The following is a 26,346-nucleotide window of genomic DNA, read 5'->3' as shown; positions in this document are numbered from 1 at the left end:
TTTTTGTGTGATGAAATGTCTACAGCTAATTATGGTATTATAGACTTCCGAGCTTCTCTTAGTTTCTGACAAATGAATATTTATTCAATGCTATTCAATGCAATGATGATTATCTTCCAGACTGTTTTATTCAAGCTAGATATTATATGCATTTGTATTTTTAACATTCTCTTAATGATTTTCCCTTTTTCAAATATTAAACAGTTCTTCAGGGCTAACTAATACATGGACTTATATGCTTCATAGGAGATTTACCCTTCTTTATATAATAGGCTGTTCTTTAAAATTGTACTGAAAAGTGTGTTGCTGCCTGCAGTAAACAGAACAAATGAAAGTTATAAACACAATATTGTAACATCTCAGTTTTATATAATTACAGTGGTTAAAATAAAAAAAAAACAGGTGGTGTAAAAAAGTCTGCAAAGAGGATCAAACTGAATAAAACAATCAGGAATAAACAATGCCTGTCTTCAAATGAAGAAGCTATATTAAAAGTGAGTCGATCAAAATTATCCCAGCTGCATTTGGAAGCACGCATATAGATTAGCATTATAGCGTTCATTCACTTTATGTCTGTGCTGTTCCTTACATACGTTTTTAACACTTCAGTCGTCGCGCTGTTGTATTTTGTACAACACTGTTGAAAAACCTCGTTTTTCGTTCACAACAGCAGCGCACAGTGGTTCCGTTTGTTCTACGAAGCGGTCATAAATCATTTTACTCAATATCCAATGATAAATACCATCAGAAATTGCCATAATTATTAATTTTGACTGTTAAAACTTCATCGAGGTTGATGTCGTTATTGATATCACTTCAAAAATTCTAATTAGGATGCGGAGATCATATTGCGAATGCTCTGTTATATGAATTATTAAATGTGCAAAAAACTGACTTTCAATCATCTCTCATTCTGTGTCCAAGATTAACAAAGGTATATAATATTTTATTGATAAGTACCAGTAAATCTATAGATTGAAAGCAATATATTAGGATTATTATTGTCGAACTTGAGAAAATTCCCCTCACAGAGTTGCTTCACATGCTCAGAAGCCTACTTTTTGGTATGTGGACGTAAAAAGCTAATGAACACTTTTCTAAGTGCCAAAGATGTACATACCAAACAAATACTTGACATACTTATTAATTGATAATACCAATTTCACATCAAATCTTTGCCAAAACCAAATAACGAACATGTAACTTAATGTAATTAACCTTAAGTTTCAAATATTTACAACAGAAAAATAACTTTTGAATTATTTGGTAATATTTTGTTACTTCTTAATATTTTTTATTCTCACAATTTTATTTTTTTAGCACTGTATATAAAGATGCTGAAATGTCGTTGAATATCATGTTTTGATGCTCAAAATCAAAACAATAACAATTTCATGTCATTCCTCCCACACTTTGGGAAGCCATATCATACAAATTAGAATGGCTATTGTGCCAATACTAATGTAATAGGATTTTATTGTCTCAGCGCTCTCACTAAAACTACTTGTTAAATCAATATACAATGTTGCATGTGCATTCATATCGAATTGAAGTGTGAGTAGTGAAAAATTAATTATTTTGTATATTCATTCCAGTTAGCCACCAATATACTGGTATGTAATCAATTCTATGAATATTTTTAACACTGCCTCTATTGGTAAAAACTCTCAACTTTGAAGGCACGCTGCTAACTTATTTGCAAATATTTGCAGCTAGAACCTTCACAGGTTCATTTTCCTACCTAAACATGATCATTTGGTGGCAAAAGTTTGAATAAATGTGATTAAGAACATATTCAAAAACGTACTTCAAATAAAGTGATGTAGTTACTAAGTGAGTATATTTCTATCGTCATTAATCACATGAATACAGACTCCTAGATGCCAAATAATACTCTGAAACGTATCGGAAGTGATAGATATACATTTGTACTCATGTTCTGTAATCTTAACTGATTAAAAAATCATTTGATTCTGATTTGCGAAGACAATGAACAAAGTGCTGAAATTGTTCATTTTTTAACGTATTTTTCACATATGAAAAATACACTCAATCATTCATAGCCTTACTATGTACATCATACAGGAACGTCTATAATATTCCTGTTTTTACATTCTTGAGATCATAATTGATCCATTAAAGGTAAATGAATGACAACAAAGACATTTTGTTTTTCGATTTATGACCTATGGGCGGTACCACTGTGCAGCGTGGTGGTTCTGAAGGTGGCAAACCGCGCGACGACTGAAAGGTTAAATTTTCCATTGACCTTCCAGCGCAATTAGTTTCAGTAAGAATCATTGCGTTTATCATTAGCAGTTGATCGGAGGCAAATAAGCGCTGCAGCATTTCCAGATTGGAGACGTAAATTTGTGGTTTTGCGAACGAACAGAACTACCATCTCTCTTGATCTTTTGCTCCTCCGGAAATTCACGTGTTCTCTGGAGCTCATAAATTTCGGCTAAATGATGAACCGACAAAAAGTTTTTTAAAACATCAGATTTTTCCCTAATCCGCTTTTTAAACGGTCTCGATATCCATACATCCATCCATGTATGTTTGACAAACTTCTCATCCAAAACCTGCAGCTTGTTTATCAGGAAAAGGCTAGGAAATTTTCGTTATTATTAGGAGACCTTCAAGGAGTTAAACTCCTTGTATGTTTTCTAATTAGAAAACTACAACTTAGAAGAACATTACTTTTATTACAACTTACTGGTCCGGTGTTTGTTTATTCCAATGTTGAGTACCAACAACATATTAGATTATAAACAATGTTCTCCAGGGGAGGGAGGGGAGTTTGACCCTTGGTTGTGCCACTGGTAATTATTATAATTACGAGTTCACTTGGTGCTTATATTTTTAGCCGTTACTGTTACTGTCAAATTTTGTGATTATGAAATTGAGGATATTTGTACTTCTTTGCCAAAATTTCATGCCGATTGCTCATAGGGAAACATTGCAGCATGTCAAAGTCGAGCATTTTGTACGAAATTCGTCTCTCACTACTATTATTCTGAACACAACTGTATTTCCCTTAGTTTGGTCTAGCTTAAGAGCTGCGTGTTTATCGCTACGGCTATCTTGGCCTCACAAACATAAATTATTATATCCGGAAACCCATAATCATTCCCGTTAGGTCAAATCATAGAAAAAATGATAATATAACAAATCGGCATCATTCGACAAATCATTATTCATGTTTTGAACCTCTAAGTAGAATGACGTTTTATCGCTTACGAAGTTTTGGCCGCAAACGCAATTTGGAGACCAGTTCAAATACAGCTCCAGGAATTCACTAGCCATTTCTACAGACATTCTTCCAGAGATTTCTATAGAAATTCTTTCGAGCATTCCTCCAGGGATTGTACCAGAAATTCCTAAAGATAATCTCTACTGTAATCCCTACAGCGATTTCTCTAGGAATTCCCCTAGGGATTTCGCCAGAGAAACCTCCGAGAATTCCTCAGGGCAGTTCTCCAGAGAGAACAAGGCTCCAGGAATACCTTCAGCAATTTTGTCAGGTGATCCTCCAGAGACTCCTCCACAGATTTTTCCAGGAATTTCTGCAGAAAAATCGCTACAAGGTTTAGAGAGGAGTTTCTCCAGTGATTCCTCCTCGAGTATAATCTTTACTGGGATTGCTCCAGGAATTTGTCCAAGAATTTCTTTGGGAACTACTCAAGCTCCAGGGATTCTTTCAAAGACTTTTTCAAATGTTTTCTCCTGATATTCTTATTAAGCTTCGTCCAGAAATCTTTCCAGAGACTCCAAAAGGAAAATCTCTACAAACATTATTGGCTTTATCCAGGTATCTTGAAGAATTACACCTGTTTAATTTTCTGCCTTCATTAATTTCTGCCGAAAATCTTCGGAGCATACTCACAAAAATTGACCCAGGTCGGCCGCTCGAGATTCCTCCATAAATTATTCAGAAGTTTTCTTTAGGGATTCCTCCAGGAATTCCACCAGAAATTTCTTCAGAGTTTCCGGAAGAAAATCCTCCAGGGATTCTACAAGATTTGTTATCAGAGATATCTCTATTAAATTCACTACATGATATACTCCAAGGATTTTTCCTCATAGGATTCGGAATTCTTCGAGAATTTTTTTTTAGAGAATCGTTATTCCTGTACAAATCCCTTAGAGTACCTACAGGGATTCCTCTAAGGATCGAGGAACTACTTTGCCAAAGAAACTTATGAAAATCCCCTGAATGAACTTCTGAAGGAATCTCTGGAGGGTTGGGTGACAGAACGTCGAGAGACAAAACGTCGAAAAGACAAAACGTCGAAAGGGCAAATCGTCGAAAAGAAAGAAATTGAAGGAATTGAAATTTCTTGGAAGTATGATTTTCTTCCGAATGAATAAATAAATTATTTTGTGCCAAACGTTATTCATATCATGTAATAATGATCCCGATATGATTAAAATAAGTCTGGCAAACAATGATAAAAATTCACCGCTTTCGACGTTTTGTCTTTTTTGACGTTTTGGGATTCGACATTTTGCCATATGACGTTTTGTCTTTCAACATTTAGTCCCTAAACCTCTCTGAAGAAATTCTATGAGCCATCCCTGGAGGAACCTCTTGAAAAATTTCATTAGGAAGTCTTTAGAGTAATCCCTAGATATCTAGAATCTAGATCTCTAGGAAAAAAAATGCAGAGATTCCTCTGAGATTTTTTTTCCAGGAATTGCTCAAGGAAATCCTATATTGAATAAGTTTTTGAAAAGCCCCTTGGTTAATTCCTGGGGAATTCTTTGAGCCATCCCTTGAGGAACCTCCAGAAAAAAATTTCATGAAGTAATCCTAAGAGTACTATCTGGGAGAATCCCTAGCGGAATCCTTGCCAAATCCTTGGAAGATTCCTTGGAAATTCTTCGAGAAAAATCTTGCAGGTGTGTCTGGATGAATATCCGAGAAAATCTCTGGAGAAATTTCTGAAGAAATCACTGGACATTTTTTTTTTCTTCTTCTTCTTATCATTAAGTCCTCACTGGGCAGAGGCTGCTTCTAAGCTTAGTGTTTTAATGAGCACTTCCACAGTTATTAACTGAGAGCTTTCTATGCCAAAGTTGCCATTTCTGCAGTCATATATCGTGTAGCAAGTACGATGATAATCTATGCACAGGGAAGTCTAAGAAATTTCCATTACGAAAAAATCCTTGACCGACCGGGAATCGAACCCGTACACGTTCAGCATGGCTTTGCTTTATAGCTGCGGACTCTAACCACTCGGTTAAGGAAGGCCTAAGGAAAAACTTGGCTAAGGAAGGCTAAGGAAAAACTTTTATAGGAACTAATATTGTGATTTTCTGGAGTGCTGTTTGGAGAAATTCCTGAAAGAATCGCAGGGTAAAACTTTAAAGGAATTCCTGGAGAGATTTTCCAAGAAGAATCCCTGGAATTCCTGGATCGCTGAATGAATCAATGAAAGGTTTCCTGAGCTCATTGACGAAGGGATCCCTAGAGGAATCCCTGGAAAAAATCCTGGAGTAATCCTTGAAGGAATCCCTGGAAGAATCACTGCGAAGATTATGCATTCCCCCCGCATAATCTTTGCAGAGATATTTCTGGAGAAATTCATGGATGAACCTTGAAGAAATTTCTCCAGGGATTACATTGAGATCATTTCTACCTAACTTCATCTAGGAAAATCCCTTTATGGATCCCTCAAGGTATTTCTCCTGAAATTTCCCCATGGATTCATGGGGAAATTTCTGGAGGAATCCATGAAGGGATTTTCCTAGAGGAAGCTTGGTATAAATATTCTTAATGTAATCACATGGTTAATCTTTGAAGGAATTTCTACAGAAATGAATTCCCGGGGAATTCCAAATTTCTGAGGGAATCCAATTTCCTCTGGAAATTCCTGTAGGAATCTCTCAAACAAAATTCGTGAAGCGATTTCTGGTAGAACCCCTGGAGGAATTTCTGATGGAAACCATAGAAAATTTGCTGATGTATTTCTTGAAGCTATCCATGGAGCCCGGAAGAGGATTACCTGTGGATATCCCTGAATTTATTTTTGGTGGAATTCATGGAGAAATTTCTTATGAAATATTCAGAGAAATCCTTAAAAATATTGTTCTAGTGCAATCCCTGCAGAAAAAACTTGGAGATATCTTTTCAAGCATCCCAATAGAGTTTTTTCAGGATGAATCCTTTAAGGAGTCTCTGGAGGAATCTCTGAAAGAACATAAGGATAAATCGCTTAAAGAATTCTTGGAGGAATGTCTGGAAAGATTCCTGGAAAAATCGTTGGAGAAGTTCTTGGAGGAATCCCAGTAAACATATTACTTGGGAAAGCTATGAAAGATTCACTGGATGTATTTTTGCAGAAACTGATTAAAAGTTCCTCCCGGAGGAATTCTTGGAGGAATCACTGTTATTATCTATAGTTGAATCCCCGGAGAAATCGCTGTAAAGATTACTGAGCATGAGCATGAGCATAGCTGACCGTGCAATTCGTAGCTGCTACTCCGTGAATGACCAGAACAATCGAAATTGCACAGAGATTTAATGAATGGGGTTTAACTTTAACTGATTAACTTACCATTATCAATGTGCTCAAATCGAGAGCCCAAGTTTTAAGTCAATAAAGGCGCTGGCCACGTCCTCACGGTCATCGGGGAAGATAAGGAATGTTAGTAAGACAACCGTTGTTACTAGAGACCAAGAACACCTCTGCATCTCCACAGTTGTCATGGAAATGATATTGTGTTAGTGGAATAAGGTAGAGATCTGGGAGTCACCAATGCTTGGTGATGCGATCCATGATATATTCGCGCCTGACCGGATTTGCGATTCGATTCGATATTAGCATTGTATGCCGAACAAGTGTTCATCTCTCGCCCACGCAAGAGCAAGCAACGCGATCAACAGATCAAACACTACCAACGATCCGCGGCGCTTTTTCATTTCACAACGCGAACGATGCGCGAAATGTTTGATCCTTCCCTTATCGCCCACCCCCGCAGGAGCAAGCCTCAAGGTTGAAGGAAGTGTTTGGTCCTTTCCAAATTGCTGTAGAGATTACCGTAGATTATCTGGAAGCAATTTCTAGTAAATCTCTTGAGGAATCACCTCAGGAACCACCAGCAAAACCAAGTGAATTTATGTTTCGTAGATTTAATCCAGTAAAATAAAATCGAGAAAAAAGTTCAATAGGTCATATTGTAAGCTTGACGTTTTGATACGTAATGATTTTTTTTTTCTATTTATTTACTCTTCTGAATTGATTGGGTTGGTGGTCCAATGGCTACCGTTTCTGATTCATAAGCAGAAGGTCATGGGTTCCCAGGCCCGTCCATTTCCTCGTACTTTATAGTTGTATATTTCACTTGATTCTGTCTACTCTTAATATATCACAGTTGATCTATCACAGCTCATAGCATTTGTTAGAACCCGAGACGGACAGATAAAAAACCGTTTCCCTACGCTTCCATTTTTTCATCATTATAGCACGCCAAAAAGCATGCCTCTCTGCCATAAAATTTATACCAGCCCCTACACCTTCCCGCATGAACTGGCGTAGACGCAGTGATATCTACGGTCTACTGTGGAAGCCAATTTAATGCATTATCAATTCTCCATCCCTTCCTCTCATTGATCTGTATTCTGACTTGGCAGGCGCCATTGTTGCCTAAAAATAGAAAATCACCAGCACTTATACACTGAGAGTGTCTGTTAATCCCAAGCAGGCATCTGGTTGGTTCCACGGGTGGCCAATCAAGCTCAAGCTCTAGCTATTTATTTATCCTCCTGAATATTGTCTTGATTTTATCTCGATTGTTTTGCGTATCTTTTACAAAATAAAAAAAAAACAAACATTTCATGATAAAATAAAAATGTAAAACTTAGACTTTTTACCAATGATATTTATAAAAAAAAAAAACAAAAAAATTAACATCAAACTATCATAAATGTAAAGCAACATAACAATTAGATAGTTTTTTTTATGCTTTCAATAACTTTTTATGCTCTGAGAAAAATTGAAACAATGTATACAAAACATGATAACAATTTTTTTGAACTCGTATTTTTTTTTATTTTACTTTGAACTATTTTTTGTTTATCTTGTATTTTGGGAAATTTGTATTCTGGGTTATTAATCATAAATTGATTAATGAAAGTGCCGAAGATACAATATTACTCCGTATAATCAAAAGTAGCCCCGCCTTACGGTATCATTTTTTTCGGACGGGCTGTGTTTACACGGGTTTCGTCAAAATTGATGGTTTACGCGAGAACGCGCATAAATGGCGATTAGACGGTGTCCGTTCGATGCTGGTTGGTTGGTGTTTGACTTTCATTTCGATTTTGCCGGATTTGGACGAGTCACGGCGTCGATGGGCTTGGGGTTTGCGAGGATTGGCGGCCTTTAATCGGTTTTCTTGATATTTAGGTTATTTGTGTCAGCAGGTTCGATCTGCGGGTGTTAGAAGATGACTGAGCTGTTTTTTTATTGTGGGATTCGCTAACACCTTTTGGCGATTATTACGAAACGTCCTCCATTTAATAAAAAAAAACTACTCCATTTACTGGCTTGCTTCAAAGCATTTTGTAGCATACTTTTGTAATTTTGCCCGACATCGGCGATCTCCGCCCCCACCATCATCGCTTTGCCGCCTTTACGGAGGATTGGCATGACAAGCGTAAAACGACAGCAGCGCAGATTTAAGTGCAAAATTTACAGGAATTTCGTGCTCTCAAATCTGGATTCAATTCATTCCATCCGGTTGGTACGCGATTTTCCCCTTGCCTTGCTCTGAATACTTAGGAGCAGTAGCGCAGTAGCAACATCTGTTTCATCATCATCAACATCATCGTCGTCCAGCCAAACTCACGCCAGCCGCCGACGACGCACAGTGGCCGCATTCCGCACAAATGATGGTCAAAAGTTCTAATAATGCTCATATAAATAAAAACCCATAGTTTATAGACAAAACATGATGAGTGAAAGCAAGGAAAAATATCAGTAAAAGGATTTGTCCACTTCGTGTCTTGACTTTTGGCCAGCTTTGGGCCATTGTGCGACGGGTTGCTTCCAGTCATGATCCCAAGGTACCACGAGTTCGCGAAAGGTCGGAAACCCCGTTTCGGTGCACAAGAAACGCGACGGGGAGTTGATTTAATATTTCGCCCTCGGCGGATTTCGTTACTCGAGGGAGGAGATTAATTACGGAGTGATTAAATCGTAATCATAACATCTCATCGCTTCGAGCCGGGAGGCTGCCAGCGGGTGCGCAAGATGCAAACTGTTAGAAATTTAATTGCAAAAGATTTGGTTTGACTTGATAGTTTGGGTTGACAAAGGATTTAGAAATGTACAAGCATAAGCTATGACGCGGTGATATTGATCACTCATAATTTCACACAAACTCTATTTTTTGTGAGATTCTGAGCAGAGAAAAATAAATGCATAATGACTGTGATTCAATTTTTTTAAAATAAGGCGAATTATTTCTACAATGAGCGAGTGAGGGCGCATAAGCCCAGGCTTTAGAACAAGGACATACGGAAAAAAATACCCATGTCCCTTCCTACAAAAACGACAAACAACAATGGAGTGCGCATTAACTTTCTTAGCAACGCCATTTCCAACGATTTTACCTATCTCCTTAAATGGAACGGTTGGTACAGTTATCCTCGTCTCTTTCCTCACAATATTTCAAAATTTCCTGTCTATTATGTTATTCATTCGTGAATTAACTTCAAACCCCAAGTCTGCACAGTGGGCCTGGCTATTTTAATATTGGTTTCAAATCATTGATATGCTGCAAATATCAATGCTGGCAAGAAAATACTGGAAGAAATTTAAGTATTTCCAGGATGCTTTTCAGTATTGGCTGTGCAAGTACTCAGAATAAAATAGAATGAAGCGAATTAATTCGACAATAGAAGCTTTCTTTCCTTCTATCTTCTTTATTCCTTTAAGTATTCAAATCATTATCAATGTTAGCTTCCACCAACAAAAAATCGAAGACACGGGTTCCCAACATGGATCGAAAAGGGATCAATCAAGTTGCAGTGAAATGAATTGTGTACACACAGTTTGAGAGACCGTTACCCTTATCTTTGGGGTTCATTTAAAAACTAATAGCTAAAGTTATAATAAATAATGACAATTCGAGCAGAACCTCTTCCTCCATAACCATTGAGTTGCAGTAGGGATCTCTTGCAAGTTTCATAATTATCGAACTATTTGTCTCTACCAGGAATTTAATCCAATGTAGTAGAACTTCTAAAACATTAACAATAAGAATGATAAAAAATGCCCTGTGTGTGCAGTTCTGTTTGCTTTGTTAATTTACAGAGTAACAACTACGTATTGTATTGCTATACTCAATGATATAATATTACTCATGCTCAAAAATGTAGTTGCCTTCAAATTCCTGTTCACAAAAGAACTAAAAACAACTTCATCCTTTGTCCACAAAAGTAGGACAACAAAAATAAATTTAAATTGCTATTCGGATCCCCATACATCCTCACCGAAAACTGCATTCGCTCAGAAATCGATATCCCAGAAGTGACTCCGATGCATATCAGGACAGAATAAAAAAAAACTTTTCACTCCACTACCGGCCTCAGTTCAATTCATGAATGCATTCATAATATGCGGTGCGGTGCGATGCGGTGAATCCACAATTTTATTGCCCCAGATTTCCATGATGGAGCAATAAAATTAAATTAGAACTCTAGAGAGGAATTATTGCCTTGGCCATCGTCTTTTCATTCACTATACCTGTATGTGTGTGCGTCTTCTGAGCAGAGGATTCAATTGCATTTTCCGCCTACCTTGGAGCAAATGGCCAGCAGCAGCAGTAGTGGGACACCCGCAAAAGCGATTAGACTTTCAATAAACGATTTTGCTGATCTGGCCGATGATGTCTTTGAGGCAACAGCGAGCGTGTCGCACCGCACCTAATCTCAAGATGTTGGGTGCGGTCGCGGAAGCGGATTTCGAGACCCTCCACAGGAACCACAGCCATGGGCGTATCCAGAGTGTTTCCTGACCAAAGGGAATAATCCGAGATCAACTATTTTGCCACAAAAAAAAGCTAACTGAAGTTTGATTTATTCGTAGACTGGCAACTAGACAAAAATTTCAGAGTCCTCCAAAAAGTAAAATTTTTGTCAAAGACGTACAAGGAACAAATTTCGTAGACTAAACCTTCAAAGCCAATGTCGACAAGAAGGGAAGACAGCATATTCGAAGTGCTTTGACGGGTTGTAGGACATTTCCCAGTGTTTTTATAGATCTTTAAAGACTTCTTACTTTTTAAAGATGTATACAAACGAAACATATTTGGTTTTGTAAAGTTTTTTGTCGCTAAAATTGTACTTACCGAATTGACTCGAATTCCCAGAAGCTTTGAATCCCGGACATCGACGTCAATTCACCCAAAATATTATTTAATCAAAATCATATATGGGATGGGAAGGTTTTGGCTTAAGACTACGGCCCATATAAATTTCAAAACGTTTGTATTTACAATAGATCACGCAGGGGGAATGAGATGGTCTTTAAAATCCAAAATAAATGAGTACGTGATTCATGGCCCAACACGACCAGCATTTTAAGGGGAAAATGCTGTTTAAAAGCTGTTTAACATGATTGTTTCATTTTTCCCCGAAATTCAATTCCCCGAATGCCAGCACTCCAAATGACTTGTTTCACCGTAAGCCATTTTTCCCGAATGACCCGTTTCCTTGAAAAGCGATGCAGATTAAACAGGTACCAGAATAGACTTGAGGAACTGAGTGCTTAACTAGAATGAATGATAGGCAATCAATAGAAGGGAATTTTATAGATTATAAGGTCATTCTAGACTAAACACATCTTGCCATAAATGTTGAGGACGTTGAAACTCAGAAGAATCGCCAACCAAGTAAAGGAGAGTGCATATCAGATGAGCGGTTCGTTCCCCACCTTGAAACACCAAGAGTTATGAAAATTGAGTTAAAACTTTTGGGAGAACTGGGCTATTTGGGAAAAAAGGGTATTCAGGGAGCCGACGTTCGGAGAAACGACATACCGGGAAAAGCAGCAAGACTAGTTAAGATAAGCTGCTCGTACATATGTGATAACATGTTTTAAGATCAAGCTTGACCCAAACTGTCCAATTAGTTTTGTTTACATAGTTATTCTTCCTTATTTTTAAATTGGCTGTTCTTTCTAATTGCATTTTGACAAGGTGATTCGTTTTAGTGTAGTATTTGTTCAGCCATTCCATGAAAAAGCGATCTAGTGGGCTACCGAATTCAGTAAAAATTTGCTGTTTTGTTCCTTACCTGAAATAAGGATACACGTGTTTTTGGATTTTTGTTTTTCGAAATGGGGTCCCCAGATAGTTCAAGACTTTGCAAAATTTATACTTTTTAAAAAACCATAACTTTTGAACTTTTGAAAAATTTCTGGTTCTTAAGAAATGTTTTATATTTTTTCATGTGAAAAAATGTTTTTTTTTTTTCAGAGTTTTATAATTTTTCTGAAAATTTAAAATTTTATGTTTTCACTTCATAAAAAAAGATTGGGAATCAGTTGAGCTGCTCAAAAGTTATGATTTTTTTTAATAAAAAATCTTATGCGCTGAGACTTACAGTGTGTGTTGATAAAAAATGATTGATTTTTCATTTTCAAAAAAATATATATCAAAAACTAAAATACATACATCGCTGAAAATTTGAAAGTAAACGTGAATTTTCTGAACTTTCAAGAAAAAAATAGAACAGCAATACTCCTTTGGTACCAAGGCCTTCCAAACATAAAAAAACGGAAGGTTTTAATTTTTTTTCATGTGAAAAACTATTTTTTGGGGAATTTTATATTCACAAAATAAATGGATATTTTTTTTTTGCTTTCATTGCATATTCTCTCTTCTTTCAAACATTGACTATTCTCCTTAGGTTTATTTTCTTCGTAATCATGAAGAATAATGAAACATAAATACAGTTGAAAATTTCCCTTGTCTTTGATAATTTCCTTTTACAGCAAACTACTACTGCGAAAATTTAAGCAGCATACATCAACGAGGGGTTAAATGAGCTTGAAGGATGTAAAGAGAAAGTCATTCAAATATATAAAAATTGTCCATACGGTTCTAAATATATGTCCGACCATAGGTGGCGCTGTATTTGATGAATTTCTTGATTTATTGACGTAAAGAGTCTCCATTTAATAAATTAAAGACAGCAACAAACAGAAAGTATTGTCGTTAAAAAAACGAAAATATTTTACCTCTGAAAACTAAAGTTTGGCTTTCCCCGAATTTTCCAGTTAAATGTGTTCACTATTTATTATTTACCATTTAGGGTAGGTGTACCAATTATGGATGCAATATGTCAACAGTAGTGATAAACATCAAGTTTTCACCGCGTTTCTAAAACGTAAGCATGACTTGTTGGTGTCAATTACTAGTTTAAAACCTTGCGAATCTGTTGAATTAAACAGTTTTAGTACTAAATTGACTTTGAGCTGCTAAAAATTGATTTTAAAAAGCGTTGTCTTTGTACCAATTATGGCAATAGCGTTCCTAGCATTCGACATAAAAGTGAACCAATTATGGACTATCGAATATTTGCACGAAATGAATTCAAACGCCATCCAGAGCGAATGATAATGCAACGCTTATATGTAATGAAGTGATTGCTCATAAAACTTTCCAAAAATTTTGTGTTAAATAGATTTTAAATCAATTTATTGCAATGGGTTCATGGGAGAAAATTAATTTTCGAAAAGGAGTCGAAATGTAGTGTAAATGAAAATTATGATACAAAACAGCATTAATGATCTCACATTACCTTTCCAGTGTCTAATTTTAACAAAAAAAAGAGGGAAAATTCAAAAATCGAGTGTCGCTGAAAACCCTTCTATACCATGAAATTAGCATCTTCCGCTTGCGAACGTTTTCGAACGTGTGATTGAAAAATCTTAGTAATTGGGTACAAAACACGCAGATAATGCCTTACCAAACCGTCCCGTCGTGGAAGTAACCCGTGAAATAGCTTTACTTTTTTTATTTCACTGATCAAAAAATGTAAACAAACCGCCTCCAGAGTATTGCCATAATTGGGCTCTCATACACTCTTTGTACCATTTATCGACATAGTGGAAATAACACGATTTCCAACTTAAAACAGAAGATTTGTTTGCACACCAGCTACATTTATTCATTTATTCTCACTAGGCATCATACATTCATCGGTTGAAGCAGTTTTTCCGGATGAAAACATACATTTCGTAACGGGTGTCCCTTAGCAAACTGCTAAGAAGGTGACATAAATGTGAGGTAAAATTTTCAAATGTTCATTTTTCGAAGCTTATGGCACGAATGTTCTTTTCAAGGTTTAGTTACCACCAAAAACAAATAGTTTTATCATTTCTGTGAATATTAGCCGTTATATTCTAGTGAAACATTAATAAAAATCTCTTTTTGTTCCCACTATTGCCATAATTGGTACTTCAACCCTACCTGGATTTTAATGGCCTAAAAATCTCTAATTATTATTTTTTTCTGGGGAATGTCCCATTCTGGAGAATGGCGTTCTGGGAAATGTCGTAAAATTTGTTGTCGAAACTCACCCCTATCACCGAACCGAAGCGAGTGTCCATCCCATACGGCAGACACATCAGCAATCAGCTGCGCCTAAAGCTAAGGTAATCCGGAATCGATTTGGTATTTTTCCAGCAGAGACAACCAGCTTAAGACATCGTTATGCTCTACCAAAGATCCGGTTAACAATCTGAAAAAAAGCTGGTCTTTACAAAATCAATTGTACTCACTTAAACTAAAGCCTGTCCACGATAAATTTCGGACACGGATGGCGGGTGTACCACAGAAAGTTCGAGAATTTTACAGAAAGAAGGATTAACATCCTTGTCAACTGTTTATTTTGTAGATATAACTCTTTTATTCTGAAATAAACAATTGTTTTTGTTGAATTATGAGTAACTTTTTTTTGCTGCCATTATTTGGGTGTCCGAAATTTAACGTGGACAGGCTTTAGGTCAGCAAAGGAATGATTCACGATTTCAAATCTAAGGTTGTAGAACATGTCTTTACAGAAGGCCATACAATTATGACGGCGGATATCAAAATTTTGCGAAATGTTTCTTCACCTTGGAAATTGAAGGTGGCTGTTAGTCTAGACATTTGCAAACAGACGCTACTTAACATAGATCAAGGCATCGGCAATACATGGCTTTTTAACTTGATGCCTACTAATCGTTCCCATGACGCACACAGCTCTTAAATTTTAAGATTCTATTAAATAGGGAAGGGAATTATGACTAAACCTAGTTTAAATATATACTTTAGTACTAAATTCAGTTTTCATTGATTTTTATAAACTTTTAATCTCTAGCTTCGATTTTTGCTGAACTTTCTAGTTTCAGGTAGGAGTAAACTTGTATTAAATTTTTTCATTAATAAAATTATGCTTTGTAACAATGATAACGGATTTAGATTGTACCACTCATTAGAACTCAACTCGATAAAAAAGATCATAAGATAAACATCCGCAACAGTCGTAAGTTAAAGTTTCAAATATACTAATTGGAGCAAAAATAATTTAAAAAAATGTTAAATTTAAATGCTCCAGTTCACCTAGCAATCCAGATTAGATTGGCTTTGTAATGTGTTACAGCTCCTGAGCCTATGAAAATTGTGAAAAATAATATGCGACATGTAATTGCAATTTGTCGTTGATAATTCTGGAACATGATGAACGGCATTAAAATGCTTCTTTTTTTTTAAATAATGCTTACTGTGGTTACGCCGCAAAAAAAAAGGGCATAACTTAAAATGTTGTTGAAATTCGCACAGAGATTATAAAAATAATTTTAAAAACGTACATTTTATTTTATAAGTACGGCACATGAAAAACCGTTTGTATAACTTTGATTTTCTTTGAATGTATGAACTCACACAATGAAAAGGGAGTAATTTCAAAAGAAGCCATACGACGGTGTCCAAATGCCGTTTGGTTGAACGTCATTTGGCCGAATGTCATGTGGTCTATCGGGTCATTTGGCCGAATTACGAACAAAAATAATCAAATTTTCTCAACGTAGGGCTCATAAAAGTGGTTCAATAACTGATCAGCTAATTTGTTGGTTTTTATGATGTGGCGGGACAATATTTTTGTCACTATTTAAGTGTTCCAAGAGAATGATTAAATCGATCCGTTAATTCAGGACGAATTTGTGAACTCCACCCATCTCCTCAAAACTCTGTGCTGATGGTTGGTTTGTCTCTGAGTTACCAACGGTGTGCTATGGTTCAAAGTGTTTCTGAACTATTTCATCATTTAGAAGAATATTATATTGCTGTTTGCGTTTGACGTGCAAATCTTGTTCAAATGCGTTCCAAACGCGGTTTCTTTAACTAACACTAAGGAGTAAATTATTTGTATATCTATGATAATTTATCCTATTTGAAGAATAAATTGCTCTTTGAAATGCAGCTGAGAAATTCATTACAAATGCATGCTAACTGTTGTTCACTAATGTTTTTAATTTCGGACAAATGACCCTTTCAGCCAAATGGCGCTCGGTCAAACACCATTCGGCCAAATAACCCGGAATCTAGACATGTAGCTTGGCCATGAGACGATTGGTGAACAAAGCTTTGATGGAGATTTTATTCTGATAATAGCGGTTCAGGGAGCACCGTGTCCAAGTATTCGTCTGAGACTTTCCTCTACTTTACTTACAGGGATTCTATTGAACATACTACATTAATTCATTCTAGACATATTCGTTCAATCTTGTTCTGGAAAAATACCCCAAATGCGTAAAAGAATAATTTAGGTAATTTCCATGAATCAATTGAATCAAATTTCAATCTACTTCACGCACACTTTTATACATATATGTTTCTTTCTTAGTCCGGATAGAAGATTTCGCTTTGAATAGTTGAGTTACTCCAAAAAATACCCACCAAAAATATCATCTATGAAAATTTTTGATCAAAAGCAACTTGTGATTAGACGAAACATATATCATATTGTTCTGCAAATTTTACAGAAATCATATTAGCTTTCAGAGTGTTCTAAGCAATGCCTTCAAGATTTTCACAAAGAAACTTGGATACAAAGATACTAAGTTCCAGAAGTTTTCATGGAATAATTTATCTAGAACAAAAAATATAACACTGCAAACATACTTTTTAAGGACAACTTAAAAATTTGTCAAAGCATCAAACAAGGAGATAATTAGGAAATTCCAAAAAATCATTTGATTAATCCACCAGCTTTGTCTTTGAAGATTATTGATACATTTGAAGAGATCTTTTTTGGACAATTTTCTTAATCTTCTTGAATTCCTCCAATAACTTTCAGTTATTTACAATAAGAACCATGAGTACACATGATTTCTCCAGGAAATTGACAGAATAAATCAGGTAATTGTGGGTTCTCTTTGAATGTATTTTTAAACTTGTACATAAACTACTCTAGAAAATTTTGTTTGTGAATTCTTTGGGGTTCTCCTTAGTACTAATTATAAGAATCCTATAGGAATTCTCACGGAGATTTCTGAGGCATAATCCAGCATTTAAATGAGATGTTTTTTTTTTCAAATTTTTTACTAGGTATCAGTTGAAGTTTTATCTGGAGATAAAATTTTTGGATAAAAATGTCCAAAATTTGTGAAATTAATTCCTGCAATTTTTATAGAGATTCGTCCAATATTTTGTTAATTCCTTCCACTCTTAACCAGAAGATTCTTCAAATAATTCATCCAGTGCTTGTTTCACGTTTTAGTGGTAAGAATTTCTCCAAGATTTTTTCGTTCTGAAGGAAATTCATTAAACAATCAAGTTTATCGTGTTCTGCAAATAGGCCAGGTACATGAAGACATTTTAAAAGAAATATTCTTAGAAGAATTCCTAGACAAATTATTAGAGGGAAACATAACAATTTTTATGGATTATTTCTAGAAAAAAAAAAACAAAACCAATGGACAGCTGGACCGTTATATTGAGAATACAATGAATAATTTATTGTTATATTTTAGAAGAGATATCAGGAATTATATTCGAAGAAACATCCTTGGGGTGTTCCAAAAAATTGAACCGATTGGATGAATTTTAGTTGAAATAATTAAAAAAAAAACCTTGAACCTTGAAATGAACCTGAAAAAAAAATCGGTGGTGTCTCTAGTACAATCCTTAGAAGGATTTCAGGTTAACTTCGTGAAAACATTTGAGAGGAAACGTTTCGAAACATATGCAGATAATTGTTGGGAGACTATTGAAGGAGTCGTAAATGGGATCATTAAACAACTACTTAGTGGAATGCTTAGAAAATCTCCTGAAATGTATGGTGCCAGTGGGAATTCCCATAAGAACCTCTTCATGAATTTTGAAATAAATAGATGGAAGAAATCCTGTCGGATTTCTAAGAGTAATGTTATAAAAAACTTTTCAAAGCATAAAAGGCAGTCTTTCTGTTTAAAATTGAAATTGCACTTAGGTTTCTTTTTTTTCACAATTGTGAAATTTGTGAAAAATGAACCGTGTTAATTCTGAAATCCGTGTGAAAAACTTGTGTTAATTCCAAATTCCGTGCAAAATAAGTACCGTGTAAATTCCGAAAGGCGTGTAAAAAAAGCCGTGTAAAACGAAAACGTGCAAAATAAAACCGTGTAAAAAAAACTTTAGTGTAATTTGATGAAAATATGTTCTCTGTATTTGGAAACTGGAATCATTATATTACACAAAGGAATAAAAATAACCGTTTCGCGTGTCTCAAGGATCAAACCATGCGTTTTCAATAAATTTGAGTCTGCAGAATCTGTTAACGCCATTAGATATGTTTCAGCACGTCACGATTCTATGGTAAATAGTCAAAATTGTGTAGAGTACAGATTTGATTGATGCTTAAATGAAATTTAAGCTATCATTTATTGATATTGTTGTTATTATCTCGTATAGGCCTGAATGAAAGCAAAAATTCTGAAACCCTCACCGCTCAGCGAATTTTTAATGGATTCAAATGATTTTTCGTCAGTATACAGGCACACATATCTAGTTTCTAGAAGTGGACAGAGGAACGCGGAAATGTTCTTGTGGCCAGAGTTATACCGGAGGATCACTGGGTCAGGTCGGGTGAGAAGGATACTGTGGGTTTGTGCCCCTGAAGGTAGGTAAATTTCAAGTCACAGATATTTTTTTTTGACCAGTTTTGGGACCCGGGACGACTCAAACTTATGACAAAGTTGTCAATTTGTATCTGAACATCTGTGCCAAGCTTATGGGAACGCATTTTTAGTGCATAATTATGTTTGATTTCTGCTTTTCGAGAGTTGAAACGGTTTAGTATCCATCAAATCTACAGCCGGTTCTTTCGGGCATAACGTCCGAATGGCCACATCCGGTATATTTTAAACGGTGCAAAACTATTCATTTATAATGTTGAATATCAGATCTTAATGATTTCGGCAAATTAAAATGATTATCATTGCAAATAAATAAAGGTAACTTGGCATGTCCCTAAAAATAGCCCTTTGATCCAGTTACCCACCGTAATAATTCCGGCCACAGGAATATTTCCGAGGTCCTCTGGCAACTTCCAGAAACTAGATATGTGGGCCAGTGAACTGACAAAAAATCATTTGAATCCGTTAAGAATTCGCTGAGTGGTGAGGGTTTCAGTATTTTTGTTTTCAATCAGGCCTATACGGGTTAAATTTGTAATTAATTGAGCATGCAAAATAAGACTTAAACTTAGCTTGCTGTAATTGCACAATTTATCAATCAATTAAATTTATCTAATTTTTTAACATGCTCGCAGCCTCCATACAACACTCGTCGTTGTTAGTCATATACCGTTTTGACTTAAATTCCGAACACTTAAGGTGACTTAAGTGACTTCAAATACATGCACAGGTCAACCGATATTTATGGAAATTTTAATTTTTCCGCAAACTCTAACTGTTAGCTGTTGGGTGAGCCGATAAATTCTTTCATTTAAACTTGTTCAGTATTGTTTTTTGCGTTAAAGTTTGAAACATGATTTTGATTCAAATGCCGAACACTGTGTTCATTCTGTCTCATATTCCGAACACCTTGATTCAAATTCCGAACAGCACGAATAAGTCAAATTCGAATTAACATTTTCGCAATCAAATTCATCTGAGCTAGTTATACTGGCTTCGAACTAGTGAATCATTACAACTCCCGAGGTATAAAATAGATTGAAATACGTTGTTCCGTACGGAACGAGCCGTAAACATGTCCGACTCAAAGTATGTCCGAATGAGGCCCCTTCTCGACCCACCCTGACTATGCCACTGAGTGCACGAGTATCAACAGTGAGCGTGAGTACCATGTGAGTTACCAACAGGAACTCAAGTGCCGTGAGTTCCCTATGTGTGATGTATCCCCGACGAGAGTTCCAGTGAGTTCCGTCAGTGAGTGCTGTTCCAGAAACTTCGAGAATGAGTACCTTCGAGAATGAGAACCGTCGAAACTTCTAGAAACCGAACGCACTGATATAAATACGCGACCGCTCCACCCTGGGAGTTAGTCTTGTTTTAACCTCCGCGAGTATACCATCGAAAGTAACCAAAAGTGAAAGTACAGTGAACAGTAGTGAATAGTGAATAGTGTAGTGTAGTGCAATAAAGTGTACTGTGGACTAGCAGAATCACTGGTGTTGTTCCTTTCATTCCGAAAAATACAGTCCACCCCGACCCGACTGGAGTTGGCCACGGTTTATCGCGCCATCAGGGGGTGAGATTTGGCCAAAAATTCGTAAATCTTCATTTATTTTTGAACAAATTTCGTCATTTGACTTGATGTGTTCGCCTGAATTTAAAAAAATAATGTGTATTCTCATTACAAATTCTGAACAAATAATTGAAATTTGGTTATTTTCCTTTAAATTGGAGACGTTAAATTTGCCCAAATTAAACATAGGAAACCCTTATGAAAATTCGCCACAAGAAAAAAGAATTGAAATTCATAAATTTACGTTATAGAACCAAATTTGAAAACAAAAATGTATTTCACGGCAACCTCAGGCAGGCATCAAAATTATTTGATAGACGATGATACTATCATCTATCTGATGGACAACTGATACTACCAGTTCAGCCAGATGATACTATCACTTCTTGTCTATCCTGATAGTATCACTGAGAGAATGGTTTCTATCAGAGATTGAGGATAGAGTGATAGTATCCCTATCCCAAAGAATTCTCATGATGATACTATCAGTACAACATCTCTCAAATAACAAGGATAGAGGTTCTATCTTTATTATTTGATAATATTATGGAATAAAAATTGTTGGACGATGGTTATAGAAAATTAACTAAATTCCATATTTAGCAATACAAGGTGGCGGCTTCAGGAGTATAAGAATTGTTGGAAACCCATGCAATATGGGTATTTTCGGAACGGGCACGATAAGGATAAGACGAAAATCGATATCCGACGCCATTTTGAAATCCAAGATGGCGGCCTCCGGATTAGTAAAATCATTGAAAACCCGTGCAATATGGGCATTTTCGGAACGGGCGCGACAAGGAGATGACGGAAATCGATGTCCGACGCCATTTTGAAATCCAATATTTCGGCCTCTGGTTTGGTAAAATAATTTAAAACTCATGCAATACAGGTATGTTCCGTTTTTGTCACGTTCCGAATTCTTTCACAATTTATTCCGTTTTTGTCAACACAAATATATTAATTTATTCCGTTTTTATCAACACAAATATATTGAAAAATGTATTTTTTGGAATGTTAAGAAAGTAGACGAAAAACTTATTTTGAAGCAAGCCATATGTTTTTCAGATGTCTCAGGGTTGAATTTTCGACATTATGGTAGTATTTATCTCTTGTAACGTAGGTATTAATTCCTATACAGGTCGGACTCGATTATCCGGAGTATCGATTTTTTTTTCACTCCAGATAATCGAATCCTCCGGATAATCTAATCACTAAAAGAAAAATTATAACTCGCGATAAAAGAACCTAAATATTATCTTTTTTCGTTATTATATTTATATGATGCAGTGGCGTATCCAGAAATTATTTTTAAGGAACATTAGGGTTCCTGATAAGAATAAATTATTTCAAATTTATGCATAAAAACTGAAAAATAAGAATATCAAAAAACGAATTCCAGACGAGCCTAAAATTCAGGATAATCGAATCCCGGATAATCGAGTCTCCGGATAATCGAGTCCGACCTGTCCCATTCAATGAGGGGTGCCTTCTTCTCGTCTGCTATCCGAACAGTCCCAGAATGTTCAAGCTTGACTAGGGCTACTAGACAAGATCGATACATCTTTCTACAGTCGAGACTTGTTTTGGCCATTTCCAAGCAACAGCTAGGGATTGTAATTACAGTCATACCTCGATATAACGTAACTCAATATAACATGAACAATAACATGATTTATGAATGATTTATGATTTCCGTCATCCCCTCATCGTGCCCGTTCCGGAAATACCCATATTGCATGGTTTTCAATGATTTTACCAAACCGGAGGCCGTCATCTTGGATTTCAAAATGGCGTCGCACATCGATTTCTGTTATCCTCTCATCGCACGCATTGGATAGGTTTTCAACGATTCTCCTTAACCGGAGGCCGCCATCTTGGATTTCAAAATGGCGTCGGACATCGATTGCCGTCATTCCCTCGTCGTGCCCGTTCCGAAAACATCCATGAGAACATACCTTGAATTATTTTTATTGGCTTTTGCCATTATGCGCAAGATTTTGGTTTCAGTATTTGTATCAATGATAGGATAGATAGGGATGGCTATAGAATTTTTGCAAATAGTATATTTTTCCCCAAAGATAGATGATAAAGATATGCTTGCTCCATCAGTGATGAAAAATGCTGATAGTATCTCCGTTCGTCTATCAATTGATAGAGATAATATAGTCTATCTTCTATCCATCATTTTTCAAGAAGTGATAGTATCTCTATCACGACCCATAGTGATAGTATCATTTGATAGTTTCAAAAGATAGACGTGATAATGGTAAATGAGAGGGATGAATTTGAAGCCTGTTACCTGGAATCGAACCAAGAATCTTGCGATCGATAGGCTCGAGCGCACTCCCCTCGTCTATCGACGCCTTGATGTGGGGTGATGCTAAAACGATACATAAAGCTTTCGTATTGCAATAATCGTTCCATCTTTCTGAAGACAAAATGTATGAATTTCTATAGTCCAGCTCGCCGCATGTAGAATTGATACGCAATAAGAACAAATCAAGAGAACGGAACGAAAAAATGTTTGAGCTGCAACGTTTGAGCCTACTCCCCCTCCCTCTAGAGCGTTACGTAATTTGTGGACGGCGCCTTAGTCTGCACAAATTTAGTGGCATTGTGTATTCAATGTGACTCTCAGCTATACTATTTATAACTGCAATGCTGTTCTCAGTGTAGTATGTATTTTTCTGCATTGGCCCTTTCAACGAGTAGAACATAATGAGTGACGTTCAATTTCAAGCATTGTCAACAAATACGAAAAGTTACCAATACAAAACCTAATTTTTGTACAATTTTGGATTGCCGAAGAGAACAATTTTGTTGCCGACAATAGTAATTGCATTGCCGATAAAAGAACTAGTGCCTCGTGACTTTGGTGAGGAAAAATAGATGATTTGGAGAACAAAATAGTGTTTTGTGCATAATAATTAATAGATGAAGTGTGCTCAAGTGTAGTTCAGGTGTCTCCTGATAATTGTTGTGCTTTGTTGTTGTGTATAATTGCCTTCTTAAAAGTTCAGCTGCTTAGGCTGCCGACAATACGTAAGTTCCCCTACTATGCAGATCTGTGTCTCGTTTGAGCTTGAACTCTTGCAGCATGATTAGAGTTTCACCGATGGTTTCTTAACAATCACGTCATATGTTCCAAAGGATGCCAAAGTCGTGTTTAAAATTTTCAATTTTTTTTATATCAAAACTGGGAAATGTATGAAAATATTTGATATTAAAACCTTGGAGGTAGCGTTTCAAACTCTACCTTACACATATTATGAAAAATGTGGAGTCCTGCATAATATTTTACTTAACGCAAGAATTCAGAATAGTGTACCGTTTTGTTTTAAATTCCGAACAGACTCATACTCCGAACACTCGATTTTTGTATGGCGATGTTGTTGAAAAGTTTCGCTGAAATATGGCATCAAATAACCAGGAAATGGCAACCAACTACAATTCAATTTAATCATCTTCCAATCTTTTTAATACTTCAGGAATAGTGATGATAATCAAGTTCGATGTCAGTTAAACTAGCTTAGATGAATTTATTTGCGAAATTGTTCATTTGAATACGATTTATACGTGCTGTTCAGATATTGAATCAAGGTGTTCGAAATATGAGACAGAATGAACACAGTGTTCGACATTTGAATCAAAATGTTGTTCCATACTTTTACGTAGAAACAATGATAAAACTAATCAAATCAACATAATTATTGGTACACCTAACAGCTAGCAGTTAGACTTTGCGATGAAATTAAAATTTACGCAGTGCGCATCGTACCTTCGTGCTGTGCGTACACGAATTCTCTCTGCTCTTGGAAGTTTTCTTAAAAACTACCTAAAGCAATAAAACAGTACTTTTCAGTGCTACAAAAACAGTACTTTTCAGTGTTAAAATTAAAAACGGTACTTTTCAGTGCTACTAAAACAGTACTTTTCAGTACTATTTTTTCTACTATTGATCCCTTTACGATCCTTGTTTGGACCCGTGCCTTCGATTTTTCGTTGGACCCGTTGGCGAAAGCTAGCGGTGGTAATCCTACTTGGACACCGTCTTGGGAAAAAACCTTTCGAAGGTCACGTCTTCTTTCGTTTATTAATTAAACATGGTATCAACAACAAACAAAAGGAAGGGTGAATCTCTGAATTCACTACTTCCTTCCAAAAAAGTGGGTTTTAAAACTGTCACTACACGTGGCAAGAATGGAAGAAAGGACGCTTCCCCGGAATGCGAAGTTTCTTCCAAGGGTGAAATGAATAATTGTATCGAAATGAGCAATCAGTTCGATGCTCTAGACAAATTTTCCGAACACCAAATCGAAGCAGCCTCTAGCCCAGGCTCTCTGATTCAAGTGAGGAAGCAAAGAGTGCCGCCTATCGTGGTCAGTTGTTCCGAATTTGGGGGATTTAGGCAGGAGATCTTGAACTCCATTAGGGGAATCAAGGTTTCCTTCCAAATCGCAAAGAAAGGAGACTGTCGCGTTTTGCCGGAAACTCTTAAAGATCGTGAGCTTCTTCTCAAACATCTTGAAGAGAAGAAGCACAAATTTTTTACTTATGACGACAAAACTGAACGTTTGTTCAAAGTTGTCTTGAAAGGTCTCTCAAGTGACTATAAATCACCTGAAGAGATCAAAAATGGAATAAATGATTTACTTGGATTTTCCCCAGTCCAAGTAATCATTATGAAAAAGAGAACCCAATCTGGCATTGTTCGGAAAGGGCTTTCTCAAGAATTTTATTTAGTTCACTTTAACAAAAAAGAACTAAATAATATTAAAGCTTTAGAAAAAGCAAAACTTTTGTTTGATGTCCGTGTGACATGGGAACATTTCCAGAAACCTGGAGGAAATTACCAGAACCCCACTCAGTGCCGTCGGTGCCAAAAGTGGGGTCATGGTACAAAAAATTGTCGCATGGATGCTAAATGCATGATTTGCGGAGGCTCTTCTCACGCCAAAGACGTCTGTCCAGTGAAGGAAGATACCACAAAATTCATATGTTGTAATTGCGGGGCTAACCATAAGTCCAATTTTTGGAATTGTCCTTCACGCAAAAAGGTCATTGAGGCTCGTGCCAGGCAGATGAAAGATAATATCCGTTACGATAACGGTCGTTTCCGGAATTTGCCTGGTAGAGTATCGAACAATGCTCATTTTTCAGTTAACGATCGCTTGATCATGAATCATACCCATCAGGAAGATCATAATCATGCTCATTCACAAAATAATTTTATTCCGTCGGGTAGCCGTTCGAATCTTTCTATTTCGAATGTATCTACCCACGGTAAATCCTTTGCCGATATCGTAGCAGGAAATTCGAACTCCTCCCCTGTTCGATCCATGGGTACCCATTCTACTTGTTTCAAATCAAATGGAAAAAACCCTACCGCCACAGGTAACTCCGCTTCTTCGTCTACCGGAAATTCCAATGGGAAATCACATGACATGTCTGCCTCTGATTTTAATTTTCTAACTGAACAATTGAATCTAATGATTGATGCAATGTTCAAAGCCACCACTATGACTGAAGCAGTCCAAGTAGGTGTAAAATTTACAAATCAAATTGTTATTGGATTACGTTTTTCTAATGGATCCAAAT

General features: G+C 36.3%; 1 protein-coding gene across 2 annotated transcripts in view; it reads right to left on the bottom strand.

The window, feature by feature from the left end:
- LOC5565802 (protein sax-3) overlaps nt 1–26,346 on the bottom strand; it is an 808,606-nt gene that overhangs the window by 657,674 nt on the left and 124,586 nt on the right. The window lies entirely within an intron of this gene.

Source organism: Aedes aegypti, chromosome 3 (assembly GCF_002204515.2).
Source record: "Aedes aegypti strain LVP_AGWG chromosome 3, AaegL5.0 Primary Assembly, whole genome shotgun sequence".
Lineage (NCBI taxonomy): Eukaryota > Metazoa > Arthropoda > Insecta > Diptera > Culicidae > Aedes > Aedes aegypti.
This window is presented reverse-complemented; position numbering and strand designations above follow the sequence as displayed.